This window comes from Artibeus jamaicensis, unplaced genomic scaffold, assembly GCF_021234435.1.
Source record: "Artibeus jamaicensis isolate MK-2021 breed Jamaican fruit bat unplaced genomic scaffold, CSHL_Jam_final scaffold_537, whole genome shotgun sequence".
Lineage (NCBI taxonomy): Eukaryota > Metazoa > Chordata > Mammalia > Chiroptera > Phyllostomidae > Artibeus > Artibeus jamaicensis.
Genome location: NW_026522047.1, coordinates 29,007,458 through 29,025,523, shown reverse-complemented (window position 1 = coordinate 29,025,523; position 18,066 = coordinate 29,007,458).

Below are 18,066 nucleotides of genomic sequence, written 5' to 3'. Positions count from 1 at the left end.
TGCCTTTCACAATGCTACTAAATACTGTCACCAGAAATACCTTGTTGGGTGCAGAAATGACTACAAGAAACACATTCTCAGAAATACAATAATGAGATAGTAGTATAGAGAGATGCTAGAAATCAATTTCATGAAAAATATTGGCCATTAGAAGTAAAATTGTGAGCTTAATTTATGCATGGAAGTACATTAAGAGTGCAGCTTGATATATGAAATGTGAATTTCAGAGTTGAAAATGTGAATTTCAGATTTGAAAACTATAGAGGCTCTTTCTGGCTTCCAAGCTTTTTTCAAAAGAAGTGAAGCAATTCCACTTCTTGTTTAGGTACAGAGGAGAAAAAGAAACTCTCTTAAAATACGATATTAGTAATTTCACTCCCCATGGTAATATACCATAATGAACTGCTATAATGGAACAAGTATATCAGATTTTCCTAATTAGAAGATGCCTCTCCCCATACTATAAAGCACTGAGAAACAGGAATTAAAAACAGGGGTAGAAAACTATAAATTCATTTTTTAAATTTTATTTACTTATTTTTAGAAAAAGGGAAAGGGAGAGAGGAAGAGAGGGAGAGAAACTGTGTGGTTGCCTCTTATGCAGCCCCAGCTGGGAATCTGGCCCACAATCCAGGCATGTGCCCCAAATGGAAATCTAACCGGCGGCCCTTTGGTTCACAGGCCAGCACTCAATCCACTGAGCCTTACCAGCCAGGGCCTATAAATTCAGTTTTTAGAAGTCTTAGAATTAGAATGTGCTTAAAGGATTTAATATTGGATATAAAGATATTACAGAAAAGAATGGTAGCTTATTGTGGGAGACAAAAACATGAAAAATGTCAAATAGATAAATCTTAGATGCAAAATGTATTCTAATACTTGATCTAATCTGTATATTTGGTCCAAGGCAAAACCGAGTTACTTAAGATTAAACCAGATTCTAGAGGATTTTGTCAAGGAAACATTAAACATGAATGTTTTATGCAAGGATGTCCAACCATTGGCCCATGGGCCTCATGCAGCCCAGGATAACCATGAATGTGGCCTAACGCGAAATCATACATTTACTTAAAACATTAGGAGATGGGGTTTTTTGTGATTATGTGTCACACTGTATTTAATGTGTGGCCCAAAACAACTCTTCTTCTTCCAGTGTGGCCCAGAGTCACCAAAAGGTTGGACACCCCTGGTAGAACATTACATTTTTTTACTTTGGGTATTAAAATTTTTATTTTGCAAACAGTGTTTTTATAACTGATATGCAAAACTGCACATATTGGTATGGTGTGCATGTGTGTGCATACTGTGTATATGTGAGAGTCTGTATGCTTGTATGCTCCTGGTCAGTTTCTATGAATGGAATTTTAGTAGATCCACAAGGTCATAAAATAGTTTTTATCCCCGCCGTTGCCTTTGCAAAACACTGAGATGTCCTTGGCATGAAAAACACAACTTACGAATCCAAAATTGCCAAGATTTAGAAGAGAATTTTTCACAGCCAGTGTCTGTTTCTCATTATGGCTTGAACCATCATTTTCCTCATTTTCTTTGAGGTTTTACGATTCTTCTCTCTGAAGCTATGATAGTTCCTTTAACTTCATGTAGTAAGTCTTCGGTGTTACAGGCCAAAATAAGTCTATTCATTGCTACGAAAGCTACATAATCACAGAGTTCATTCCCCACATGACATGTATGAAAAAGAAAAGGTCTTCAATAAACTTTAAAAAAATACAGGTAATTTTTTTCTGTATTAATGACATCTACTTCAACTACAGTAGTCCCCCTTATCCATGGTTTGATTTTTGTGGTCTCATTTACCTGCAGTCAACCACAGTCTGAAAATATTACATGGCAAATTCCAGAAATAAGCAATTCACAAGCTTTAAATTACACACGATTCTGAGTGGTGTGATGAACCCCTTCACCCTCTCTCACCATCCGTCCCACCATCCCTTTGTCTGGTGTCTTCATGCTGTTTGCACTTCCCATCGTCAGCCACGTGCAGCCATCTGTATCATCAGATGGACAGTGGCGGCGCCACGGTGCTTGTGGGCAAGTCACTTCATTGTACTAATTCCATATTCACCCAAATTTATTACAGTATATTGTTATAATTGTTCTATTTCACAGTTAATTATTGGTCTTAATCTCTTACAATGCCTAACTTATAAATTAAACTTTATCATTGTTTTGCATATATTGGAAAAAATGTATATATAGGGTTCGATCCTATCCATTGTTTTATGCATCCCCTGGAAGTCTTGGAACCAACCCCTTATGGATAAGGGGAAACTAGTGTATATGACAAAGTGATGTAGATCATCACACAATTTAATTAACCCATTCTTATTAAAATACTAATAAAAATTATCAAGTTAAAAATCAGCAAAACAAACCTGAAGCTTAGTAGGCTCCACACTTGAACTGAAAGATTCCTGTGAGGTGTGCTTTAACAGACAATCCTTTAGTTAAGCTAACATTCCGCATACAAGAAACATGTGGATTATGTACTGGTTAGAAATTTATTACATATATATTTTACTATACTGTATTTATAATAGATTTAAAATATAATCCAATCACCATTATACTTATTACAGGAATAAATTTATCAATAGATTGAAAGATATTCACCTAGTAACAAAGAGTTACAAATGAAATTTTAACAGAAGATATAACTAAATCATGGAATATTTATGCATTGGAATAAAATGAAAATTATGAAAGTTTAATGACATGGGGTAAATAATCATCATGCAACATTAACAGCAAAAAAATAAGGGGAAAGTTGAAACATCATGACACCAAATTTGTAAGAGGTATGGGAAAAAATTATGACAAGATTAACATTAGGGAAAATATTTTATTACATAAAATCTAATCCAAACGCCCCTGAAATTTGCACTTAATGACAAGCGTTATCAAGGGAGACTCTTCTGTTTTCATGCCTTTCCTTATGTTGAAAAATGAAATATCACTTGTAAAGTTTGTGTTTCTTTGGAGGATGTGTGTGTACTTTTTGAGACAAACGGGAAACCAAATTCTAAGTTAAAAAAACCTAATAGCAGGGACACAACTTACTAAGAAGTTAGGGGACTATGGGGGTCATGTTCCAGGCAAGAATTCTTCTTCTATTTTATCCTATTCTAAATCTGGACTATGTTGCATGAGCCATGTGGTTTTTCTCTGAGCACATGGTGAGCGTTACTTTCTTAGGCTTTGGGGTGTCTGGAAGAAAAGGTTCTCAACATATAAAAATTAGGTGGTCGCAATGTTGGAGGTGAGTCCAAAATTGACCAGAGGTTAATGTGCTTAAGCTTTTGTTGTACTCTCTGTCATCTCTCCCATAATTTCATCAAAGAAGTTTCTGTTTTCTGTCTTAGTAATTATCACTGACATACATCTGGCAACTTAATCCATGAGAATCTTCCTGGAGTTCTGTAAGTCAGATTCACCTTGCACTGAGGCATTCTTGAACTTTAAATATTAAATGTGGTTAAAACTGCTAGCCTGATTCCCACGGGCTCTGATTTGCAGGGACTGCTTTCACTAGAACTAAAAATACAAGCTAACAACTGCAGTGCTGATGAAAGAGATGATCTCTAAGTAAAATACCCCACTTCCTGCTGTGTGACCTTTTCTGGCATATCTAGTAGGCAGTATATTTTAACCATAGATTCAGGCTTATTGTTACAACTATTCTTCAGAAATTTAGAATTAAAAAAATCATCACCACATTGTTTGCCTTTTAGTTCCCTCTATTTATGGTGTCGTGGATTCTTAAATTTTGAAGGGTCAAGTTCTTTTACAGTATTAGAAAAGTGTATGTATTTGTGTTTACATAATGCGTACATACAACACCATAAAGTTCACAGATAATTTCAAGTGCATCCATAGACTCCAGGCTAAGAGTTCTTGCTCTAAGAACTAAGAAATCTGCTTTATACATAAGCAGATTTCTATAGTCAAATTTTGGAATAGTTAACACATGCTAATTGAGAGCTATGCTGATTTTCTAAGAAAATTCTATAATCAAACCCTGTTTTTCCATTAATTTATATTACAATTGCATAGATGCCTAACTTGTTTTTGTGGAAATATACAATAAAATGATACTCAGACATAAGCATCCCTGAAATAGTAACTTTCCAGTATCACCTTATCAATAAACAATAAACCCTGAAATTAAAAAGCCTTTTAAGATGTGGGATGGGAAATTTATCTCAGTGAAGAAATTCTCCAGAGATTAAAAAATAATTGAATTTATTTATTCTTCACCTTCATAGTTCTTAGGAAATTAAATTATATCTGGGTGTATGTATTTTTTACAAATATTGAAAGGGATCTCTGGCAGGTGATTTGGCAACGCAGTTGAATGGCTGCAATATGAGAGAAGAAAATTTAATAGAATACTCTGAAAAGTATAGGTGTAGCTTAGAAAAAATTTCAATGCAGCAAGTTCTTGGGAGCATACTATCTTTACAACTGAAATATCTACACATGCATACACAGAATGTGGCCAATAAACAAAATGAGGAATTAAAATAATGAAGAATTGGGAAACAATGATAATACAATGTCAAAATGAATAAACGATAATGATAAGAGAGCATGAAAATGCAAGGGTATACTTTGTTTAAAGAAGCAAAAAAGAAGGAGGGTTTTTAGATAAGAGAAGATCAAAAGAAACATACTACTGGACCATGCTATAGATTACTGTACTATCTCAAGGGCATAGAAATGTTTTTCTTATGTCATTTCTAAATGGACATTGAGGCAAAAACATAATATTTGAGGAGGCTCTGAATTTAACATTCACTAGGTGCCTCTATGGGAAGCTCATTAACAGCTAGTTGCAAATGTTATACATAAAGTAAGACCATTGCCTCCTTGAGGTTGGCCACAGTCTTGCTAAGGAGAGAGGAAGTCTAATAGAATGGTTGCAGGTACCTATGAAACACAATAGTTAACCCTATTGTGTACTAGTCACTTCACTTAACATTCTACTTACACAACCTAATCTTAGTAGTAGTCCTCTGATCTCTGTATCACACTTGAGTAAAGTGGGGGATTCAAGTGAATAATAAATGGCCAAAGGTCACACAAGTTGTGCCAGAGCTGAGAGTTTACTCCAAATTCTGACAAAACAACACTGCTGTTGTATAAGGCCATGTAAGAAGCACACACTTAATAGAAGCATTAAAAATCTGTGAAGGCATTGGAGGAGAAGTGACATGTTAGCCAGTTCTGGAAGGATGAATAGATTTTTTTGCAATAAAAAGAAAGAGGAGAGGCATTTAAGTCAGAATAAATGGCACCTATGAAGGTACTGAGCTGAGACCATTCATGGCTGAAGAAACAACCAAAAGAGTACATTCAGTAGAGTGTCAGGACCAGGATCACCATAAAGCTGTGTGAACTTCATTGCAAGATGTGACACAGGAGATTTTTGAGGAAGGGAGAGATAATGTGTCTTAGATTCATCTTTATAGAAATAAAAAATGTCTTGCGTGTGTTTGGTGGGAGAAGGGGTTACAAAAGGGGCAGAGGTAGTACAGAGAGAGTAATAATGGACAAGAGGAAAAATCAATTAAGAAATTAATAATTAAGCTTGAGAGACAATGATGGTCTAGGCAGTGAGAGTGGGTACTGAAAGGATGGAGCCAACGATGAAATTGTCAGTGCTAGGTGGCTGATAAGATGTACAATGAGGTAGGAGATGGAGTTTTAGGATCACTCCCAAGTTATTAACTTGGTAGACACCATTAACTAACAGACAGTGTGAGAGAAGGAGGAGGCAAGGTGAATTCCATTTAACTATTACCTGTAGGACACTCAGGTAGAAGTTCAGTTGAACAGAGCTGGAACTCAGAAAGAGGAGTGGGCTTGGAGTAACGGAGTGGCCAGTATATAAGTGGCACTGAAGTCATGGAAGTACAGGGGTTGAGTCAAGAAAAGCACACAAAGAACCAAGAGTACATGAGCAAGAACCAGCACAAGAGCCTCAAATGCAGGGCTCCGATCACAGAAGAGAATCAAGAATAAAGGCATAATGGATAATAAAAAAATGAAAGAGCTTCCAGAAATGGTGGCTAGTAGCAGCACAGACACTTACTGACAGCCAAACTATAATATCATCCATTTATTTTTCAGAAGTCAGTTTTATCAGCAAGGGACTTCAGAGTTCTGACATGTAAAATAGCTAGTGCTTGTATTACTGTAAGTTCAATATGCACCAACACTATCAGTGTTTCTCAAACTTTAATATGTATGTGAATCACTAGGGGGCCTGTTAAATATAGATTTTGATTCAGTTGGTCTGTGATGGGGCCAAAAGCTCTGCATATCTAACAAACTCCAGGTAGTACTGATATTAGCGCATGAACCTCACTTTTATAGTAAGATGCTGGATCAGCTAATGCAAACCTAAGCTCCTCCAATAAGAACATCATATGCAGATCAAAGGAGATTCTAGTCTTGGTGCTCATTGCAATGTGCAACGCAGTCATAAGAGAAGTGGTCAACACACAGAGCACAATAATCAAGCCATGACATAGAAATTGAGTATGGGCCCCTGAACTGGAATCCCCCTGAACTGGGATCATGGGAGCTGTTTCTCCTCCACTCCAGCACCCCAGGACCTGACAGAATGGGACACAAATGATGCACTCAAAATAGTTCTTGAATAAATTCATGTGTTTTTAAATTACAACTCTGTATTTAAAAAATTCGAGACTTCCGCCAAGATGAAGGTTTAGATGGAAGCACTGCACCTTCTCCCACAACTAAGTTTAAAAACAACAAAGTTTTAGCAGCAAAAATGCAGCCAAACCACAGAAAATTGAACTACACGGAAGTCTGACAACAATGAACCCTTCAGCCAAACTGGTAAGAGGGGCAGAGCCAGCAGCAGAGCGAGGTCAGGCAGGAAAGATCCACCAAACCTACCTGTGCGACCCAGCTGTTCCAGCAGCCGTGGTAGGATCCCAAGTGTGGAGAAGCAGAAAAACCCACTGAGGGCTGATCACAGTCACATATTCACGTGCAGATAAACCAGTGAAGGAGCGGGCAGTGAGACGGACCATGCAGGCCCCAGCAGTGGGAAGCAGCAGGGGGGACCACCATTGTCCCTCTCTGACCCCACCCCCACATACAGCTTCACAAACCAGCAACCTGAGCGGCCCCACCCTGGTGAACAACTATGGAACAGATGAAAACATGGCTCAAGAACAACTCAGAGCCCCAGAGCTGATAAATCTAAGTGATGAAGAAATAGCCAAACTTTCAGATGCACAGCTCAAAACACTGGTGATCAGGATGCTCACAGAACTGGTTGATTTTAGTCACAAATTAGAGGAACATATGAAGGCTAAACTAATTGAAATGAAGGGAAATACACAGGAAACCAACAGTAATGGAAGAAAAACTGGGACTCAGATCAAAGGAGTGGACCAGAAGGAGGAAAAAAAATAACCAAACAGAAAAGGATGAAGAAACAAGAATTCAAAAAAAATGAGGAGAGCCTTAGGAACCTTCGGGACATCTTTAAACGCTCCAACATCCGAATTATAGGGGTACCAGAAGGGGAAGAGGAACAGTCACGAGTGGAAACCTTATTTGAACAAATAATAAAGAAGAACTTCCCCAGTTCTGGCAAAGGAAATAGACTTCCAGGAAATCCAGGAAGCTCAGAGTGTCCCAAAGAAGTTGGACCCAAGGAGGAACACACCAAGGCACATCATTATTACATTAGCCAAGATTAAAATGAAGGAGAGAATCCTAGAAACAGCAAGAGATAAGGGGACAATCACCTAACAAAGGAGTTCCCATGAGACTGTCAGCTGATTTCTCAAAAGAGACCTTGCAGGCAAGAAGGGGCTGGAAAGAAGTATTCCAAGCCATGAAAGGCAAGGACCTACATCCAAGATTGCTCTATCTATCCAGCAAATCTTTCACTTAGAATGGAAGGACAGATAAAGTGCTTCTCAGATAAGATCAAATTCAAGAAGTTCATCATCACCAAGCCCTTATTATATGAAATGTTAAAGGGACTTACCTAAGAAAAAGAAGATAAAAAAGATGAACAGTGAAAGGACAGCAAACTCACAGTTATTAACAACCACACCTAAAGTAAAAGCAAACTAAGAGGATAGCTAGATCAGGAGCAGAACCATAGAAATGAAGATGGCATGGAGGAGGGTTAGCAACAGGGGAGTGGGAGAAGGAGAAGGGGGGAGAAGGTAAAAAAAAATAAGTAGCATAGATGGTAGGTAGGAAATAGATAGGGGGAGGGCAAGAATAGTATGGGAAATATAGAATCTAAAGAACTTGAGACATGTGGTCATAAACTAAAGAGGGGGGAATGGTGGGGGAGGGGTGTGCAGGGTGGAAGGGAAAGAATGGGGGAAATAGAACAACTGTAATGGCATAATTAATAAAATATATTTTAAAAAAGAAATTGAGTATGAGCACTGGTAAGTTTTACTTGCAAAAGGTAACACATAAAGGAATTTTAAGTTGTCTTCTAATATTTGAAGAAGATAGTGTTAACTATTGTGTAAGTCAGAACTTGGACTGACGTATGCCAGTCGTGGGAAGGCAGACTTATTCTCTGAAGTGTTCAACAGAATTCTGACTCATTGTGTAGTGTTTTCCTTTTTTGTGAATGTTTTCTAACAAAGCTTTAAAAGTAAGTATTGGGAAAAATATCAGATCATCTAGTTTAAACTAGTCACTAATGTAACAGATGAAGAAAAGAGGCAGACATTTATATGTAACACTCAGGTTAGACTGTAAAACTGGTTATTGCATTAAAAACTTGATGATTGCCATTTTTATTGCAAGTATCCTTTACACTCACCAACTGAAGTAATTAAATAAAAATCCTGATTCTAAGGGTTAATATTATAGTCAACTTGTTAAGCAAACAAAAAAGTAATTTTGTGTTTCCCCTCCCCCACCATGGGCTCGAGTTTCTGAGACACACCAGGAATTCGCATGTATAATAATATCAGGACACCATCCAGGTACTTAACCATGGTTTGCATATGATTAAATAGCTGTACATCATTTCAAATAATTTCATTGACTAACAAACCTTGTGAGACCTTAGAAAAGTAATTTGGATATTGGCTTAAAGAGGGTTGGTTCCTTTTTTTTTTTTGCATGTATGTATGCAAAATGTATTAAACAAGTACTGTATGTGAGATTAAGCTAATTATTGATGAATTTACTTCTATGGGGTGACTGTGGAACTGAGGTCTACCTGGGAAACTTGGAGGAGAGGGGTTGGGCAGAAAGGTTCAAGCCATTCCTTGTCAGAGTATTTAAGCATCTTTGAATCCCAAGTTGATCAGTTGTAACTGCAAGGTGACAAGCTGACACATATCCCTCATTATGCTTGATGGAAAAAGCTGGTTTGGGGATGGAGTGTGATGAGTTTTCTGACCTATTTTGTGTCTAGGATGTGGCTGGGTACCCATGGTCTAGGGTTTCCAAAATAGATATTGGGAAACACCTTTGATACGGTCCAAGACAAAAAAATGAAGCTTGTCTTTACAGAAAGAAGAACATAAGCTTTGTTTATCCATAGGCTAATCCTCAAAGCAGACGCATGGGCATGCAGAATCGTTTGCCTTCTCCCTTGAAAAGAAACCAAGTATGAACCTCAAGCTTTTCTTCAAATGTTTTTACATGTCTGTGTGTGATGTTGAGCAATTATTCAATCCTGTCACATTCCCACTTCCTGACTCAATCTTCAGCTGCAAAAATTAAGATGAAAAACTTCCCACAGAAGTAATCATTACAAAGTATTTAAATATCTTTGGAAAAAAGACAGTTTAAAAACAAATCACTATGATTTATTACCATACCAGTTAAGACTGCAACAAGACTTAAGTCTTATTAAGAACAACTTGATGCTTTTATTCTACGATGATGACACAATAAACAGATAAGCCTTATGCAATACAGTAAGATTTTGATTTAGCAAATCATTCACATTAAGTCATCTAAGTAGATATGGTAATTAAAATTCATTAGTCAAATTATTGTGCCTTTTGTAAGATTTCCAAAGATATTCAACATAGAATTGGTGGCTTAAAGCCACTTCATTTCATACTTTTTGCTTAAGTTTAGTTTCTTCTCACGGTGGTAACATAGAGTAGTAGCTCCTCAGCCTCCACGACTCTGATGAGCTAAGCTGAGAGAAGTACATTCAGCCCATCCCTTAGGCATCTGTTCAAATCTGGCAAATCAAGTTTTAGATCACAGCTTTAGGACAGAAAACAAAGCAAATCCAACTGCAATCAATACAGTACTCATGTAATTTCTACTTGTCTTGTAATAGATACATATAACTTGTAATTGCTGATCTGTGAGTAATCATTTGAAATTCAGACTTCCAGTGGAGAAATTTGGAAGATAACAACTACCACAGGAATAATCAAAAAAAATTTGGATGAGGAAATATTTATTTTATTCCTTGTTCAAATTAAATATGAAAGAATAAGGATATATATATATATGTATATATATATATATATATATATATATATATATATATATTAGATTTTAGAAAGGGCTGGTTGCTTATCAAAAGCTGCTTATTGATTGTTATTATTATTAAATATAGAAACATTTAGTTATGTTAGAAACTAGGTTATATCATACAAAAGATAGTTTGTATACAGCTGTCTACCTGAAGGTGACATTGCAGCTGGTTGTATATCAGTAAGTCCATCAGGAACTTCATTGAATAACTATATTAAGCTAAACATTTTTTTCTATGATCTCTTTTGGTTAACAAGAAACTAAAATAGTGTTTAGTGGGCTGTCTTAATTTTTAATTATATTGGAAGTATCACTTGAGAGAATAATACTAAACTCTTCAAAAAGTAAAATTTGTACTTTTTGTAAACTATTTACATATTAAACAAATGTAAGACCACTACAAAATTTGTTAAATTTTTCTAAAACAGCAGATAAAAAAGACACATGTACAGAATTGTGTTAAATATAGCTTAAAAATTATTGCACTTTCTACCTGAGTTTTGTGAAAGACAGTATCCCACAACTAATGAGAACAAGGTAAAATCTAAACTTTCTCTACAGATGGGCCAAGTCTCTGCAACCCACCTGGTGCTGAACTGTCTCAGTAACTTTTACATTGTGTCTGTAACAAGATTCAATGAATGTTTTTATAGAACCACATAATATTTAGTTTATAAGTCTAAAAACTGGAAATAGCTTATCTCAGTAGCAAAAAATAAAGATTTAAGCACAATGGAAATTATTGTTAGAATCATAATAAATTATAATGTTAAAGTAGTTTCTAATATCAGGATATACAGTGAGAGAGCTCCAAGCCTCCTGACAAACATGTCTAACTTTGAAGAGACACATTCGGAGAAAATAGCATTATCTTGACTTTGTTGTGAGTAGGAGGACAAAGGAAAATGGTTTCTAGGAAATTCTGAGGAAACATGGAAACTGAGAAGTGGAGACTCGTGCCCAGAAATGAACGTATAGCCTCAATATCTTCACAATGAGTTGTGAGTCAGAGATGAAAACTGTTTTATCTGTCCCATTTTCCCACTCCACGAAGAACAGGTGCATGCTGCTACCAGAGTGAATCTTAGCAAAAGACATTTTGCAAGACAACTGAGCAGAGTTCTTTCATCAAAGGCTGAATATCCCTACAAGTGCTCTCAACCTCCTCCCTCCAAAGAAACAGGAAATTAAACAGAATATAATATCTAATCCTTACACTATAGTTCCCTTTGGCAAACAGGTTTTAGAAAAGTGAAAAGGGAACCAAGAATCACCTTACCCACATCAGAGTAAATAGTAGTCTGGGCACCAACCATGCATGCATTATGGACATGATCAGAGAAAAATTAAAGGCATGAAAATTATTCAAACAAACAGGAGAGAAAATGAGAGTTTGAAAAGAAAAATAACCTAAAGAACACAAGAAAATTACCAATGTACTTCATGTTAGAAAAGTTTACTAAAATATAAACATAAAATATTTAATGAAATGTTTTAATGTTTTTATTAATTATTTATTAAAGCACAAAATAAATACTATAATAAACAACATAGAAGATGGTTGTTGAAAAAATTGGCTAAATTTTCAGAGAGCTTATTTTTTTTCCTAAAAATAAATCAATAATATATAAGTTCCAAGTAAAGTGAAAAGTTTCACTAAAGAATAATATGTATGATAGGGCTTCACTTTCAATGCACCAATACCCACTGGTCAACCAATATGAAGTAACGTTGTGTAACAATCACCCCCCAAGTCACAGCACCTTACAACATGAATCAATCACTTCTCACTCAACATCTGAGGGGTTCCTGGACTCAGCAGGATTTGACTCCATGGCCTTATTGGGTCATCTGGGACCAGTGAGCATTCTGCAGCATATTCTTCTGACAGTGATGGCAGGAGTCAAAGAGAGCAAACCCATCTATGCGAGCACATTCAAAGCCTTGGCTCACTTTTCAGTTGAGTGAATTACCTTATTAAGGTTGAGTTGTAAGGTTTCTTTACGTATTATGGATATACACAACCTTAATCAGATATATGAACTGCGAATATTTTCTCTCATTATGTTGGCTACCTTTGTCATTTTATTGATAGTGTCCTTAAAGCACAAGAGTTTTTAATTTTGATGGTGTCCAGGTTATTTCATTTTTCTTTTTGATGTCATAACTGAGAATTAATTACCCAAATTAAGGTCACAAGAATTTTCTCTTACATGTCTTTTTTAATTAAATATTTTGTTATTCTATTACAGGAGTCCCAATTTTCCCCCCATTGCCCTCCACCACTCAGCCCACTCCCCATTCTCACAGTTATTTCCCACACTGTTGTCCATGTTTCTGGAACATTCATACATTTTTCTTTGACTAGTCTTTTCCTTTTCTTTCCACTCTTATCCCTCTCCCCCCTCCTCTCTGGTCACTGTCAGTCTGTTCCTTGTCTCCATTCCTCTGGTTCTATTTTGCTCATTAATTTATTTTTGTTCACTAAGTTTCTCTTATAGGTGAGATCATATGGTATTTCTTTTTCACTGAGTGACTTACTACATTTAGCATAATATTCTCCAGTTCTATCCATGCTGTTGCGAAAGATAGGAGATCCTTATTTCTTTCTCCTGAGTAGTATTCCATTGTATAAATGTACCACAGCTTTTTTATCTATTCACTTACTGATGGGCACTTAAGTTGTTTCCAGCAATTGGCTGTTGTAAATAGCACTGCTATGAACATAGGGGTGCTAGAGGAAAACATAGGCAGTAAAATTTCTAACCCACACAGTAATATTTTTGCTGATATATCTCTTACAGCAAGGGAAATAAAGGAAAAAATAAACAAATGGGACTACATCAAACTGAAAAGCTTCTGCACAGCTAAGAAAACCATCATCAAAATGAAAAGGGAACCAATCATAAGGGAGAACATATTCACCAATGATAACTCAAACAAGGGTTTGATCTCCAACATATATAAAAAACGGACACAACTCGACATCAGGAAGTCACACAGCCCAATTAAAAAAAGGCCAAAAGGACCTGAATAGACAGTTCTCCCAGGAGGACATACAGAGGGCCCAGAGACATATGAAAGGATGCTTGGCATCACTCATCACCAGAGAGATGCAAATAAAATTAAAAAAAAAACAGCAAGATACCATTTCATACCCATCAGAATTGTATCATTAATAAGTCAACAAACAACAAGTGCTGGTGAAAATGTGGAGAAAAGGGAACCCTAGTTCATTGTTGGTGGGAATGCAGACTGGTGCAGCCACTGTGGAAATTGGTATGGAATTTCCTCAGAAAAGTCAAAATGGAACTGCCTTTTGACTCAGCAATTCCACTGCTGGGATTATACCCTAAGAACCCTGAAACACTAATTCAAAAGAAATGATACACTCCTACATGCTTTTCTAAGTTCAGTTTTATCTTTTTTCACTTAGGTTTTTTTTATTTATTTTGAGTTAATTTTTGTATATGGTGTGAGGAAAGAGTCCAAATTTATTATTTTGCCTGTTCAGTTGTCCTTGCCACCTTCGTTGAAAAGAATACTCCTTCACCATGAGCATAATTGGAGAGTTTATTTCTGGACTCTCAATTCTGTTCCATTGCTCTGTATGTTTAAACTTATTAACTTTACCATGCTATAATCTTGTAATAAATTTTGACATTGGGCAGTGTGATTTGTACAATTTCGCAGTTGTTTTTCAAAATTTTTTTGGCTATTTTGGGGCCCTTGAATTTCCATATGAGTTTTAAAATAAGCTTTGTAATTTCATTAGAAAAACCAGCTGGAAACTCATGTATAATTTTTAAAAATAATAAAAGTATTAATTTCATAAGATATGCTTTCTACCAAAATACTTAATCACTTTCTTTAATTTTATGTAGCTTTATACTGAATAGATTTACTCTAATGGCTTCCCAGTTATGAAACGAATTGGATTTGGTGTGTTTGTGCAAATGCTGAGGCAAAGTACAAAAAGATGTAATTGACAACTTAATAGACAGGAAATGACTGAAATAGATCAGTGTAGGAATAGTGCTCCATAAAAGAGAACATAGCATATGTTGGCAGAGGGATGTGTGGGAATACTGTACTGGTGTTTTTAGAAAACTGAGTAGTCCCTACAACTCTATGTCAGGTTTGATGATGCAGAATGACTCAAGAGGTAAATGATATTATGAATCATCAGTTACTGAAAGGTGTATATGTTCACATTATAAAGAAAGTTAATTATACCATTGCCTAAGTATCCTAAATATGATTAATAGATAAATGAATTAGTGAATCTCTTTAACTTGGAAAAGAAGTAATATATGAGATATGGTTGGTGGTAGGAAAACCATTAACTGGAAAACTTAACATTTAGTTTCCAAACACCGTGAAAGAGGAAAAACATTGTATCACATACCAAGGAATAGATATTTTTGTCATGTTGGCCATAGGAATAGATATTTTTTGTCATGTTGGCCATAGATCGAAGTGATTAAAACTAAAAAAAAAAGTACCCAGCTCCCATCCACTAACTCCTCCCTTTTACAGACTAGATAGCTGAAGTTCAGTAGAACTCAAGAGTTCCTGATGTCACAATCGGTGCTATACATTTAAAAAAATCATTTCTTTAATTAGACTAGAAATCTAATGAGAAATCAAAATGAGGGTTGGTAATTGTACTGCTGCAGACCTATTCACAATTGAAATATATTTCTCGGAGAACAGGAGAAATGGTGCCTAAGGCTGCTGGTGGGAAGTAAGGAAGAAAAGCTTCATGGAGGAGTGGCTGAGACTTCAGAGGAAAGTATTGCGTAGGCCAATGTAGGAAGAGGGCTACACAGAAAACACAGCTCTTGCCAGCACGGGGGTACAAGGGGATGATAGCAGTTTCAGGAAACCTGAAGCATCACCAGTGCCGTGTATTAGGCTTGATGGTGCAAGTAAGCAGAAATGAGATTAGAGTGGATTGTGAGTGCCATTACAAGAATTAAATTTTAATTTTGTGGTGTTCCGTTGTGAGATTTTCAGCCTACTGACATAACTGGATTTGTTTCCTTTCTCTTAGTAAGTGTGGAGGGTTGATTAGAGGGGAGTTGAGGCTAGAGATAAGACTATAAAATGATTATTGCATTAAATTGGGGGTGAGACACGAGGGTCTAAGTCAGGACAGCAGCTACAGAAATGGAGAGGCAGGCACAAATACAGGAGAAATGGAAGAGGTAAAGTCAACAGGACTTGCTGAATAAATTACATGTAATACATGAATGGAAAACAGAACGTAAAGCAAACCAGCTATTATTATATTTTCAGTTTTTCTACCTCTTCCTATGAATGAAAGGATCATGGTATGAGTTTTAAATGTATTTATAACAAATAATTAAAATAGTTTAAACTATCACAATCCTTCTGGATATGAAGATACTACATAATGTTAAGTGTATGATACTCAGTGATGTTAAGACTTGTATTTTAGGGGAAAAGGGTGAAGGGTTTGCAGGAAGAAGTATAAAGGATACATGGATAATAACAGGGGGTGGAGATGAGAGGGAGATGGGGAGGGCTGGGGTGGGTGGAAAAGCAAGAACACTGTACTTGAAAAATTAAATAAAAAAATAAAAAGGAGACCCATATTTTCTACCTTTCCTTAAACCCAGTCACAAGAATAAGGAAGTGGAGTGAGTGAAGCTCCACAGTATAGAATCTCATTACTGTTATTTGTACCTTTTCTACGTGCATATGATTACTAGGTGAGGAAGAAAATGAGGAATGAAAAATAGAGACTTGGAAGTCTGCCTTATGCCAATTAAACTTCCTCTTTGATTTGATAAAATTGCTAGATAAAACAGTTCACCCTTAAGGGCAAAGTCACATATCACAGACACAAAACATTTTGGTGGAAATATAGTTAATACTTTTTTTAGAATTCTGAGAAATGTTGGTCACGTGTGCCATCAACGGGTTCAATGTTTTTAGTAAAATGCAGTCAAAGCTGTGAATAGGTATTAGGCAGTTAAGCCTCACATCCTTCCCACTCACTGACTAGCAATAATGTGTAGGGCTGCTACCTTTATAGAGTAATTTCTTCTGGCTTTTGACTTTTTTTTTAGATTTTATGCTTTTTAAAAAGATTTTATTTATTTATCTTTAGAGGGGAAGGGAAGGAGAAAGGGAGAGAAATATCAGTGTGTTGCCTCTCATGGCTGGGAACTGGCCTGCAACCCAGGCATGTACCCTGACTGGGAATTGAACCACAGTTGTTTGGTTCGCAGGCCTGCACTCAATCCATGACCTACACAAGCCAGGGTGACATTTCTATAAGTAAACAAAAAATAAATATTAGGAAAATGACTTCCGGCCAAGATGGAGGCGTAGGTAGACACACGGTGCCTCCTTGCACAACCAAAAGCACAACAATAATTTAAGAACAAAAAACAACCAGAACTGACAGAGAATCAAACCGTATGGAAGTCTGACAACCAAGGAGTTAAAGAAGAAACAGTCATCCAAACCTGTAGAAGGGGCCGAGTCGGGCAGCTGGTGGAGAGAACTCAAGGCAAGGTGGCAGGTGGCAGACCCAGCGAGGCGGTGGGTTGTGTAGGAGGGGTGTGGCGCACAAAGTGTCTGGCAGACCAGGCGGTCCCACATTCGAATGCAGATAAACCAGGTGAAACTGGGTAGTGGAACAGACCGCACAACCCAGGGTTCCAGAGGGGGAAATGAAGCCTCAGAACACTGATTGAAAACACCTGTGGAGGTTGAGGTCCAGGGAGGGATTCCCAGCTTCACAGGAGAGTTTGTTGGAGAGACCCACAGGGTCCTAGAATGTATACAAGCCCACCCACCCATGAACCAGCACCAGAAGGGCCTAGTTTGCTTGTGGGAAGCGGGGGAAGGGACTGAAATCCAACAGAGAGCTGAGCAAATGCCATTGTTTCCTCTCAGACCCCACCACACATACAGTGTTACAACATAGCACCAGGGGTTACCCCGCCCTGGTGATCACCTGAGGCTCTGCCCCTCATAAATAACAGGTGTGTCAAGACAGAAAAAAAAGGCCCAAATGAAAGAACATATTAAAACTCCAGAAAAAATACAACTAAGCAACTAGGAAGAGGTAGATGACCTATCAGATGCACAGTTCAAAACACTGGTAATCAGGATGCTCACAGAACTGGTCGAATTTGGTTGCAAATTAGATGAAAAAATAAAGGTTACGCTAAGTGAAATAAAGGAAAATGTACAGGGAACCAATAGTGATGGGAAGGAAACTAGGACTCAAATCAATAGTATTGACCAGAAGAAAGAAAGAAACAACCAATCAGAAAAGAATGAAGAAACAAGAAATCAAAAAAATGAGGAGAGGCTTAGGAACCTCCAGAACATTTTTAAACATTCTGACATTTGAATTATAGGGGTACCAGAAAGAGAAGAGGAAGAGCAACTAGTGGAAAAGTTATTTGAACAAATAATGAATGAGAACTTCCCCAATCTGGCAAAGAGAATAGACAACCCGGAAGTTCAGAG